The sequence below is a fragment of the Stenella coeruleoalba genome (assembly GCF_951394435.1).
Source record: "Stenella coeruleoalba genome assembly, chromosome: 11".
In the NCBI taxonomy this organism is placed as follows: domain Eukaryota; kingdom Metazoa; phylum Chordata; class Mammalia; order Artiodactyla; family Delphinidae; genus Stenella; species Stenella coeruleoalba.
In genome coordinates, this window is record NC_137157.1 from 56745475 (window position 1) to 56759090 (window position 13616).

Sequence of the window (13616 nt, forward strand, 5' to 3'; positions counted from 1 at the left end):
ATCTGTAATTTAGTAGAAAGTAGCTACAAAGGACTTACACCAAACATACTTAATGGTGACACATAGAAAGTCTGCACAAGAATGAGACAAAACTGACTGCTATCACCACTTCTATTTAGTGTGGTAAGGAGGTCTTAGCAAGGCATTAAGACAGGGAAAAAGAAGGATTGAGAACTAAAAAGGAAGAAGTATAACTGCCATCTTATTTACAGACAATATGACTGTATGCATAGAAAATTCAAAAGAAACTTCAGTTAAATTATCAGATTTAATAAATGAATTTACTAAGGTCACCGGAAACTAAATCAATGTACAAAAATCAATTTTACTTCTACATACAAGCAGCAAATGACCATACAATAAAATTTTTAAAATAACATTATTTAAAATAGCATCAAATACCTATGAGTAAATATAATCATAAATGTAATGTGCAAGACCTTTATACAAATAATTGTAAAACATTTTTACGAAAACTACAGAAAACCTAAATAAATAGAGGACTATGTCATGTTCATGGATTGAAACACTCAATATTTTCATAATGTCAATTCTCCTCAAATTTATGTATAGATTTGATGCAATCCAGATCAAAATTTTAGTAGATGTTAGTGGAAACTGACAAGTTGATTCTAAAATTCATTTGGAAATGCCAAAGGCATACCCAAAACAATCTGCTTTCTTGAAGAAGAAAAAGTTAGAAGTAGATATTCCCAGATAACAAGGCTTATTATAAAGCTATAATAATTAAGACTGTGGGACTGTCTGTAGAAAGAGAAATACATGTAACAGAATAGAGAACCCAGAAATAGACCACTATATATATGGACATTTATAAAAAAATATAGTAATGCACATCGGTGAAGAAAGGACACATGATTAAATAAATGACGCTGGGTCAATTTTATATCTATATGAGGAAAACTGGAATCTTGACATTTACCTCACACCATACCATATAATATGAATTATAGATCTAAATATAAAAGGTAAAACAACAAATTTGGGGGCAATGATATAAAAAATAATATTTTCATGACAATAATTTATGTTGAGATTTTTTTTAAGCCCTCAGGAAAACAAACACATATTAGCCAGAAAAGAAAAGATTAATACCTTGATCTCCATTAAAATTAGGGACTTCTGTTAAATAAGAGATATTACTTAGAAAGACAAAAAAGAAAACCACAAAAATATACCAGATAAGTTACTACATTCTGTACACCAGAATGGCTAAAATTTTAAAGTCTTATAATATCAAGTGTTGTCAAAGATACAGAGCAGCTGGAATTCTCATACATTGCTAGTAGAAGTGTAAAATGGTACAAACGCTATGAAAATATTTTTGTACTGCCTATGAGAGCTAAGCATATATATGTACCCTGTAACCTAGAAATTCCATTTCTTTGCATATACTATGTAGAAACTCTCACTCATGTGCACAAGAAGGCAGTGTATAATAAAAAAGTCACTTCAGCATTGATGGTAATTCCAACTTAGCTCCCAGAGAGCAAGAACTTTGTTTGATTGTAAGTACTGTATCCCAGTTCATAACAGTGAGCACCACACATTTTCATAGTAATATTGGAGCAGTAACCATAACATTTCCATGGTATGTAGAACTTATAATGAAGATTAACTAGTTTATCATTGAATAGCATTGTGTTTCTTTATTAAACTACGATGATATGTAATAGTTACCTCTTATGGAGACCATATGATATGTTAAATGCTATGCTGTATGTTTGATATAGATTATCTTCTTTAAATCTTACTACAGCTTTGGCATATAATTATCCACATTTTATAGGTAAGGAAAATGAAGCTAAGAACAAAGTAGGTAGGCTGTCCAAAGTCAACACAGCTATGAAGTTATCTCCAAAGACAGTTAAATTGCCTCCTAATACTTGTATCTTTTTTTTAACAACTTTATTGGAGTATAATTGCTTTACAGTGTTATGTTAGTTTCTGCTGTATAACAAAGTGAATCAGCTATATGCATATGTATATCCCCATATCCCCTCGCTCTCCATATCCCCTCGCTCTCCCGTCTCCCTGCCACTCTTCTTATCCCACCCCTCTAGGTACTCACAAAGCACCGAGCTGATTTCCCTGTGCCATGCAGCTGTTTCGCACTAGCTATCTATCTTACAATTGGGTGGTATATATATGTCAAAGCTACTCTCTCACTTCATCCCAGCTTACCCTTCCCCCTCCCCATGTCCTCAAGTCCAATACCTACGTCTGCGTCTTTATTCCTGTCCTGCCCCTAGGTTCATCAGAACCTTTTTTTGTTTTTAGATTCCATATATATGTTTTAGCATACGGTACTTGTTTTTCTCTTTCTGACTTACTTCACTCTGTACGACAGACTCTAGGTCCATCCACCTCACTACAGATAACTCAACTTCGTTTCTTTTTATGGCTGAGTTATATTCCTTTTGATTAGAAAAAAAAAGAGCGTATATATATTTGATCTTTCTGGTTTACTAAATACTGTAAAGCCTGTATGTTAAAGACCACTGTTTATATGGCACTGTCCCAGCAAACCAAATCGTCCAGTTGGCTGATTTCCTACATACGCAGGAAAAATAGACTTACCATCCTTAACACTTCCAGGATTTTCTGTCCTCATCTAAACTTCTTGGTGCCTCTAATAAGTGAACAAATCTGGTCCTTAGTTCACCTTGTAGGGACTTAGATAATACACAATAAATTAATATGAGTAAATGGGTATTGATTCTACTAAAGGAAAGAACCTACTATATGTATGATGCCTAATGTCCTGGCTTCTCCTGTTATATTTTAAACAGACCTGAATTACCCTTGCTGAACTAAGTTGCAAGGAGTCAAACAGGTTAAACAGTTTATGGAGTCAAAAATCTAAATGTTAAGTGAAACAGAGTGGACATCACTACTCTTCTGGAAGGAGGGAAGCAGAATCATTACCTTAATGCCCTGGAGCCCACAGGATGAAAGAAAAGCTGAAGAATCAACAATTGACTTAGTTTCACTTGGAACAGAGATGGTCTCTTGTTGACAGCTAATCGAAAAGGAGCGGTTTCAGACAAAGTGTTGGTGAACATCTTCTGTATATTTAACTAGGGTGGTTAGAATCAGGGGGTGCATTGTTATGTTGTTAAATAATACCTTTGAAGTAGAGCTAAAAATTAAGAAGGAAATACTTCGTTGAAAGTCATTGTAAGTTTTAAATTAGGTCAGAAAAGCCCCAGCACTGGTGTTACTAGTCATTACAACAGGGCTTTAGCCAGTGGTGAATGATGTGTATTTCAATTAAGGGACTCCTATTGGGGCAGAGTTAATATTCAACTTGTGGATTTTGCATGGAGTACCAGACTGCCTGTCTCCCAAAGACATGGTTAACAATACTCATTTCCTATCCATGAATCTAAGCTGTAAAATTTATACTGCACACGAACAAATTAGTCCTCACATTGCTTCTGAACATCAGGTCAAATTCTTAAATCTTTTTCAGAGCAGAAATCTGTATTTATGAGACATTTACAAGGCCACAGAAATGACAGGTGATGGAGCTTGGGATTAAAAATTTAAATTTCCATTGCGTCCTCTCATACCCACATGATTTCAAATCTCTGTGATTTAAATTCTATGTGTAAAGATCAAATAACCTTATGCTGTGTTTTCATTAATTCCTTTTCTATTTATTTATACATACCTTTCCCTATTCTAGTAAGGACTTAAAGTGGCATGTTGAAATGCAATTCCAAATGCATCAAATCTAAAACAAGCAGCTGAAGATGAGAAAAAGGGGGAACTAAGGAGAAAGGGTAAGATAAAGACAGGATTAAATTCACTTACACAATGCAGAACCCTTACTTTGTGAGAGGTGGGGTACAGATTTTGGAGCTTTGCTTTCTTATGGCCAGCGCGAAAAGATTATAAAAGCAATCATGACGCCCATGAGGAGCACAAATATTACTGATTCTAATACTAGAGAGAAATTATTCACCTGCATCTGGATAAACAAGAATATCTGAGATATAATGAACTATCACCCCAACAATATCCTGCAACTAAATACAACGTGTTTCATAGGGTGGATTCTTTAAAGTCCCTCAATCTAACCAGAGAGAATACATTGGGGTTTTAGGGAATGCTAAATAGAAAATTTCTTTACTTCCTAAAAACACAGACTGCTGGTGTCCTTCCTGCTTGCTCAGAGATTATTACTTGTCAAAAAAGACGCTAAGACTGAAGCCGTTGCTTGACTAAGACTGTCCGCTGGGCTGGCCCTGAAGCAACCACCTCTTATTATCAGTGATGTTTTTCCTTCCCTGAGGTTGTCAAAGAGGGTCAACTCATCTTCACCTCTGCCAAAATTGTTTTCCCAGCCAGTCAGAGATAGGAAGGTCTAAAACTATAAATGTGGGCAGGTGTGTTTTGCTATTTTTTAAATTCAAGTCTCTTAAAGGTGAATATTAGTGAGGAAAAAAAAAAAAAACAGCAATTGGGGAACAATTTGGCCATGTTTCAGGACAAAACTTTATCACCAAGAAGCCTAAATTGAAAGTATCATATTGCAAGCTTAGATGTCCTAATATTAATAGAAAATATTGACATAGAAGTATGAGCCACATGGGGATCAAAGTATCAGCTTTACTTGTAGGTTAGATAAGTATCCAGCAATTGTCAATGCACAGGATTGTTGGGTAAACTGCTGACAAATACAGCTTGAACCTGAGAACAAAGGTGGGGTCTCATAATCTCTCCATTTAATTTAGGATGTTGAGCCCAAATTATTGGCCTGAAATGTTGGGACAATGAGCAAAGATCTGATTCACTGCATGAAAACTGGAAATGAAAGGTGACTTCCCTGAGCCTGAAGGAATCCAAAAGGGCAAAGAAGAGGCAAGAGCAGTTGCTCTTAACCCCACCTGCTGATAAAATGTGGTCCAAGGGATGTAATCCCTTACTCATCAGCTCTGCTACTCCTCCCTGCCTGTAAAAGAGAAAGTTCAAAGTGTAGAGATATAGGCAGGTAGCAATTACTCCAGTAATCCTCACTCACAGAGATAGGTCACAAGCTCCTTCATGCATCAAAATGAGAGGGCAAGTGAATAACGTTCCCAACCAAGTAGGGCCAGCTTCATGGGTGTGACCTGTGTAATCACACAAGGACCTGTACTTAGAAAGGCCCTGTACTTGGTTTAATGCTCTGCTGTCACTGCCTTGAAATTCTTACTAATTTTTGAACAAGGATTCATATTTTCATTTTGTATTGAGCTCATGGATTATGTAACTGATCCAGCAACAGACAATTAAGACAACAATTACATTAGAGAAAGTGACAGTGAGCCAGTGGCAAACATTGTCTAGAAACGAGGGAAATTGACACCAGGATCAGTAGATGAGAGTAATCAAAGGAATAGTGGCCAATGTAATCTGATGGCACAAGCAACAAAGTGGGGAGTGGGGAGTTAGAAAGGAGGAAGAGAGAAGTTCAGGGGAATGCCTTTCTCACATCCAGTCCCAGTTGTGTGAGGGTTATGGTAGAAAAACAGCCGCTGCTTGAAAATGCTGCAGGGGAAGTGGTGTCTCCAGAGGAGAGTGACTCTTTGTGTGTGTGTGTGTGTGTGTGTGTGTGTGTGTGTGTGTGTGTGTGTGTGTGTGTGTGTGTGTGTGTGTGTGTGTGTGTTCCACATCCAGAGAGAGGGGGCAAAAGAATCCAGAAATTTTAAGCCAGCAGTGCAAAATGCTGATTATATCATCTGCACAAGAATTATAACCCTGGAAAGAGGTAGATTATGAGTCTTCCAGGTCTTCTGAGATGAGGCTTTTGGAAAATCCAAGCTGAAGGGTCTAGGAGAAACATTAGGAAGCATCTGAGGTTTCAGCTGAGGCAAAAGGACCTGATCTTTCTTATTTATGGGGAGACTTTTCCCTCTGCTGTCTCCTACTGTGCTTCTTGATGGCTATTATAAAAGCAAACAAGAAATTAATATATGAGAAATTAATATATTAATTATATTATTATATTAATTATAGAAATTATATTAATTCCTCATATAATTAATTTCAAGAAATTAATATATTCTTATTCAAGAATGAGAGAAAAAAACATTGTTCAATATATCAAAAATATTAAGATATCCAATACCAAAAGATCTAAAGGAAGATAAAAAGAAAAAGTTAAAAATAAAATGAATTCAAAAGATCAAAGGTTACAAGTTTTACTGTAATGTTAAATAGATAAAGCTTCAAATAAAACATAAAGACGAATCAAATTAAAGATTAATACCTCCCCAAATTATTTTTTTGGTTATTTCTTGAAACTAACAAGTGGTTAACCTTGTGGTAAAGCAGTGTACAAGTAACATTCATTCTTCTTCCCATCAAAGGTAATAGGCGATGTTTTGTCTTCAGAGTGACTTTCATGTCATATAAATAAAAACAAGCAAAACTAAAAATACAAAAAAATTAGGCAATAGTATAACATGGCCACGTAGGATTTATTCTTGGAATGCAAGGATAGTTTAACATACGAAAATCAATGTAATATACAACATTAACAAAATGAAAGAGAAAGAAAAACACAGTCATCTCAATTAATGCAGAAAAAATTTTGACAAAATTCAACACTCTTTCATGGTAAAAATACTCAACAAATTAGGAATAGAAGGAAACTACCTCAACATAATGAAAGTAATATACTAAATAAAAGTATAATAATAATAAATGGCAAGGTGCCAAGACCATTCAGTGGGAGCAAAGACCACCTTTTTAACAAATGGTGCTGTGAAAACTGAATATCCACATGCAAAAGAATGAAGATTAACCCTTACCTAACACCACATTCAAAAATGAACTCAAATGGATCAAAGACCTAAACATAAGAACTAAAACTATAAACCTCTTAGAAGAAAACATAGGGCAAACACCTCATGACATTTTTGGATTTTACAGTGATTTCTTGGATATAACACCAAAAACACAGGCAACAAAAGCAAAATTAGCCAAATTGGCCTTCATGAAAATTAAAAACTTAAGTGCATCAAAAGACACTATCAACAGTGTAAAAAAGGCAACCCACTGATTGGGAGAAAATATTTACAAAGCACGTATCTGATAAGGGATTAATATTTAGAATATATAGAGAATTCCTAAAACTTAACAACAAAAAGACAAACAACTAGGTTCAAAATGGGCAAAGGACTTGAATAGACATTTCTCCAGAAAAGATCTACAAATGGCCAAGAAACACATGAAAGATGTTCAACATCACTAATCATTAGGAAAATGCAAATCAAAACTACAATGAGTTACCACTTCACACTCAATAGGATGGCTACTGTGAAAAATAAAAAATAACACGTGTTGACGAGGTTGTGGAAAAATTGGAACCTTGTGCACTGTTGGTGGGAATGTGAAAATGTTACAACCCTAGAGGATAACAGTATTGAGGCAATTCCTCAAAAATCAAAAAAACTAAAAATTTAAATTTAATTTAAAAACATATAATCCAGTAATTCCACTTTTAGGTATATTACTCAAAAGAATTAAAACCAGGGTCTTGACAAAGATTTTTGTACATCCATGTTCATAACAGCATTATTCACAATAGCTAAAATGTGGAAGCAACCCAGGTATCCACTGATGGATAAATGCATAAACAAAATGGGATATATATACACAACGGAATATTATTCAGCCTTTTTTAAAAATGGAAATTCTAACATAGCTACAACATGAATGGATTTTAAAAACGTTATGCTAAATGAAATAATCCAGTCACAAAAAGACAAATACTGTATGACTCCACTTACATGAGGTACTTAAAGTGGTCAAAATCAAAGAGACAAAAAGTACAATGGTGGTTGCCAGGGGCTTGTGGGAAAGGGAGGAACTGAGTTATTGTTTAATGGGTATAGATAGAGTTTCAGTTTTGCAAGATGAAAAGAGTTTTGAAAATGGATGGTGGTGATGGTTGCACAACAGCATGAATATACTTAATACCACTGTAACAGTTAACTGGTTAAGATGATAGTGTTTATGTTATATGTGTTTTGTCACAATAAAGAAAAAAATGAAAAAAATGCAGGATGCCCAGTTGAATTTCAATTTCAGGTATCCAGTGAGTGGTTTTGTAGTATAAGTATGTCCCAAATATTGCATGCAATATACCTATATTCCAAAAATTACTAATGTTTATTTGGAGTTCAAGTTTAACTGGGTGTCCTGTATTTTATCAGAAGGAGGGAGGGAGGGAAGGAAGAAAGAAAGAAGGACAAATTAGGTTAATACCTGGTAGTTTCCTGAGGATGGGTTTATCACTGCTTCTCCTGCCCTTGGTCAGCTTTATCTGGCTCAATAATGGGAACACATATTGACAAGCTAATCAAGATGTAAGATTCTACTTTTGCTTTAAAAAGTATGATCTTTCCCAATACAACTATAAGTGAGACCTTAACGGGTGATTTTGGATATTTGGCTATTTCAAAGAACAGGGAGAAGCACGTGATCTTTATACTAATTCAGGATACTCTAAATGAAGACAACTTTTTTACCAGAGAAATTTTGTCTTGGGAAGATGGAGAAATCTTGTATCTAAGCTCTTTATTCCTCCTTGCTCTTTTCTAGCCTCTGCAAATACCTGTGCAATTTTATTTCTATTAATGGATTTGGATGTTAAGACTATGAGCACCCTTTAATTACATGGAAATAAACTATTACATTACTTACTGACATTATCTCCCAAATTTCTTCTCTCCTTCAATGAAACTTTCCAAGCTATCTGTTTCATACACTAATATTTGCAGATAACTGCTTTATGTTTCAATGTTTTGAGTCATTTCATTCCATGCTTCTCATTCTATTACCTTGATTTTAGTCTCAGCATTTTCTTTCAGCAGAGATCCAGTTTTTTGTTCACAATTTCTGCCAAGGTCGTTTACTCTTAAAAGTTCACACAGGCACTACCTCGAGACTGAAGACTTTCATCTTGACTCCTGAACTAATAAAATATCTTTTTTTCCTGTTACATCTCCAGCATACACATGCTGCCTTTTAAAATATTTTTTTGGTTTTGTTCTTTATTTTATTGCTGGAGAAATTCCTACATCTTTCTTAAGCCTTCTGATAAATTCCTCAGTCAGTTCCCTTCCTTCTCCTCTCAACGTTAGAAGGCACTCATCTGGACTCTTAGCCTTTGCATAACCATATGCAGTCATTTATTTTCACTTTATGACTAAATGTCCAGTAATGGCAGACAGACCGATTTTATAAGAGCATGTTTTTCAAACCTCACATGAGATTCATACAGATTCAAGTTTGTTCTTAATTCTTCAGAGCATGAGACGTCCCTGTTAACATGGGGAGTGAACAGGTTTTGCTCAGCGGCTTTTAGGATTTTTCCCAAATCAAAAATAGTAGAAATTACTTTCAAAATGAAAACAAGGAGGTTTTCCATTGTCCTAATAACCCTTTGTGCTTTTGTCCTTAACAATATTTTAGGCTATAAATGGCATCACACATGTCTTTGAACACTCCCACTCCAATCTCAAATCAACTATGTTTAGTATCACTTCATTAGATTTTACAGTCAATATCACCATTACAGACGTGATTAAATGAACTCCACTGGGTTCTATGACATTAATTATAGCTGCACAACTCCTGCAGCCATCAGAGAACATTCATTATGTATGACTCCATCCACAGAAGGAGAAATCGCTGACTATTTGGGTGATGTCTTTTCAGAGGAAGTCTGTAGAATCTTTTTGATCGACAAAGGATATCTGATTTATACAAATATAAACTATTTGAGGAATGCATCTGATAATATAAATTTTGTGGGATCATTTTACCCCTTGAATATGGGAACAGTAGAAGAAGTGTGTTCTAGTGCTATTGAGCCCATCCTACTTTAGCTGTGCCTGATACTGTAAGAAATTTGGTTTCTCCAGAATTTACCATTATTCACTAAATGTTTATTAAGTAGCAGTTATGTTTCCTACTCTGCACTGGGGCTCTACAGTATGCAAAGATTATGTTGCAATATCAAAAATTTATGTAGGCTATAATGTCAACTATGTGCAAAAAACCATGAAGTTAACAATGTATCGGGTGAAATTAAAAAGTGTGGATTCAGGAAGAGAAGAGTTCTTAAACCCTAATGCTACTTTTGGCTCCTGTTACTTCCGACATAGGAACAGTTCATGTTTATACCCAGTTCTGGGGTGGTGGGTTCATGGAACATGTGGCCTGAGTGTCCGAGATTACTTGATTCTACGTTAGTGACTGCCACATGATGACCCAATTCCTCCCAGATTTGGAGTTTTCTGCTTGTAGAAATGTTCTTGAATAGAGGAGAGGTGTTAGAAGCAAAGAAATTAGTTGAGGGGACCAAAATATTATGACCAAGATAAATACGTAATTAGAAAACTGTTCATTTAAAGTATATTTGTGTTTATACAATCATTTATACGTTAGGCAGGCACAGTTCTTGGTTGACTCTCTGAGTTTACTTAATAGATTGTGATAGGATTCTTAACTGCAAATTGCCATTTCTACTGCTAATATGGCTTTTCTTTTACTTTATCAATTATTCTTTTTCTTTAAATCTGTTTTCTAAATGCAATGCCGAAAATCTGACTCTAAGTAGGAGATCATTTTATCTCCATGAGAAAAAAACAACAAATTTTTCTCTTCTTTCTGTAGTTGAAGCCATATACATCTGACACATGATCTTGAAAGTCCCGTGGCTTCTAAACCCAGGAAGACACTATCTCTCCCTTTTTCATGTCATCAGTAATCCTCTGACAATGCCCATGGCAGTGACCAGTCTGGGGCTGCAGCAACTGGCCTGAGACCAGTAGAGAAAAACATTAACCCTTTCCTGCTCATCATACATGGACCACACTAATTTTCATGGAATTGGCTTCTGGTGCCAATTGCAACTTGAGCCATAGCATTCAAGGAAGAATTCAGGGAATTCGAGGGAGAATTCATGAATAAGATGAAAAAAGCTCTTTCCTCTTTTCAGTAACGCTGGTGGCAAATGTTCTTTGCTTGACCAAATTTTAGTCAGGCTACTGAAACTTCTCCTAGGCCCACCTGGGTACTTCCTTGTAAATTCCAGTTTTTAGCAAGAATCCCCCCACCTCATCATCTGATCACCCTCATATCTGACCAGGTCCCTCATCCTCCACCATCCTCCAGGTGATGTCTGATCATCCTAGCTTGTCTTTAGCCAGAATCCCCACTTCACCTCTGGTGTTTCTTCTTAGTAATTTTCTACCCACTCACTCCCACCCTGTTCTTTGGCTGTAAATTCCCACTTGCGCAGGCTGTGTTTGGAATGGAGCCCAATCTCTCTCCCCCACTGCAACATCCCACTGGAGTGGTCCCTATACCTGTCAACATAGCCTTGAATAAAGTCTGTCTTACCATCTTTAACAAGTGTCATGAATATTTTTTCTTTAACGCTGGCCAAAGAGCAAAGGTGATTTCCTCTATGCATCCTGGCCTCGGCTGAACAAATCACAAAGAAGGGGTTCAGACAAATTCTATTTCTGCCCCCTCATTTAGGCATATGACTTTTCCCCCCAAGAGGTTTCTTACACATTGAACACAGTGTCACATTAAAACACAAATGTTTTAAAATGGTCTCTTCAAAGAGGAATGTCTGCTTAGGCTGCATTTTTCCCAATTGCAAAGAGTATCGTCTCTCTGCAGCCTCACTCTGAAGAGCTCTTTAAAAGTGCCCTTTTTAGAATGAGCCTCTGATGTGTCATCATCAATATTTCATCCCATGTGTCAGACATCATCAAGTGCACTTGCCAATGGAGAGTTTTCCAAAGCTGGTACTTCAAGGGGAGTGTGCAGCCATCCCCTGAGACTCCCTGTGAGCTGCAGTGACCACAGCCATCCCTTAAATCAAGTGGCCTAGAGAGTCTGCAATATAGGCAGCTGTATCTGCTGCAGGTAGCCCAAGGGACTGCCCACTGGCAATCAGGCTGCTCCTGTGGACTTTCATAGAAGGTCTGTTTATCCAACAATGTGCTTTCTTTCAGAGACATCTGATTACATATCAGTCTAGTCAAGAAAAATGGCAATAAGATTACAAGGAGCAAACAAATCATTTGGCCCAGAATTTCCTAGATTGGCCTAATCAGAAGCTTATTAGGGGAAGCCCATTAAGCATACAGAATTCCAGGCCAAACCTGAGACCCACTGAATCAGAATCTACAAAGCAGAATGTGATGATGGGTATTTTTATCAAAAGTCCCCAGTGAGACGTAAGCTCAAGTAAGAATGGGAAACACTGTTTTAGCCAATCTGCAGGGAGTCCTGCATTCACTGAAACACTGAATATTGAATAAAATCCAAGCTCCCTTAACCCAGCACTCAAGACCCGCTACCACCTGACATCAGCCCACTATTTACTACTCAACTCAAGGCAAAGAGCAGTTGTGATAAATGGAACGAGCATCAGAGCCATATCTCATAAATCCTGTCTCTGAATTTATTTAGCTTTATGACTTTGAGTAAATTACCTAGACTCGCTGAGTTTCTATTCAGTTGTCTGTAATGTGGTAGGAATAATTCTTACCTCAAAGTATTGTTGTGAAGATTAAATTATATAATGTCAAAGCAATATCTATTAAATACTTACTATGTGTCAAATTCTATGTTAGGTACTCTTTCTTCTTATGTTATGTGCCAAATACATCACAGTCAATCAATGGTGGAATAATGGACTATAATAGATGGATAAGCAATAGCCATTTATGATAAAATGCATAAAAATAACACTAAGCTATTATATGACACTGTATAGTTTTTTAAATGGCTCTGCTCTATTAAATTTGCATTGTATAGTGTTTATAGAAGAGAAGAGAGTGTGATGGAGGGGATGACTGTGGAGTCTATTGGCATAAGCTGTGCCTCCGTTCTTGCAGAGTATCCATTCAGAGCAAGAAAACAATCATTTGTAAATCATCTATCTGGTCAGTGCTAGACTAGCTTCTGAGCACAAGCAGGAGTAACAAACCCTCACAAGGAGGCAAAGTAACCAAATCAGGAAGCAACAGCAGAGACAGTCCCATTGTGGGGTATTTTATACATGAGGAGTTTTATTAAATTCCAAGTACAACATAGTAAGAGTTACTCTAACAGACAAGAAGATGATGAGGGTGCAATTCATTTAGCAACTACTACTGAGTGTCTGCTAAATACTACTACTGTCCTAGTTCTTTGAAGATATAAGGTATTTTTCTCAGAAATGCTCAATCACCAAGTACCTCAAGAAACTCCAATTCTGTGAGGGAGAAAGACAATTAAGCAGGTGATCACAGGGCAGCGCTGTTCTCTACACTGTCCTATCAAGAAAGGAACTCTGCCCCTCTCTCTAAGACAGGGAACTCTTGCTCTGGCTGGTCAGACTCTATGACACTTGGGGGGCATATTTTCTAGGAATACAGCTTTCAAGTGTGGGTAGAGTCTCCCACGTGTCCTACTTTCCTCTTCCACTCAGGCAGACACAGAGGTATATTAATAAATTGAGCAGAGGTGTGTCAAGGCATTGTTTCCTTCTTTGGGCACTTTGTCTCCTTCCCATGTGACTGCCAGGATGG

At 36.6% G+C, this 13616-nt stretch overlaps 1 long non-coding RNA gene across 1 annotated transcript in view; it reads right to left on the minus strand.

Moving 5' to 3' along the window:
• Positions 1-13616, minus strand: part of LOC307194083 — a 461642-nt gene that overhangs the window by 86500 nt on the left and 361526 nt on the right. The gene's annotated exons all lie outside the window — the stretch shown is intronic.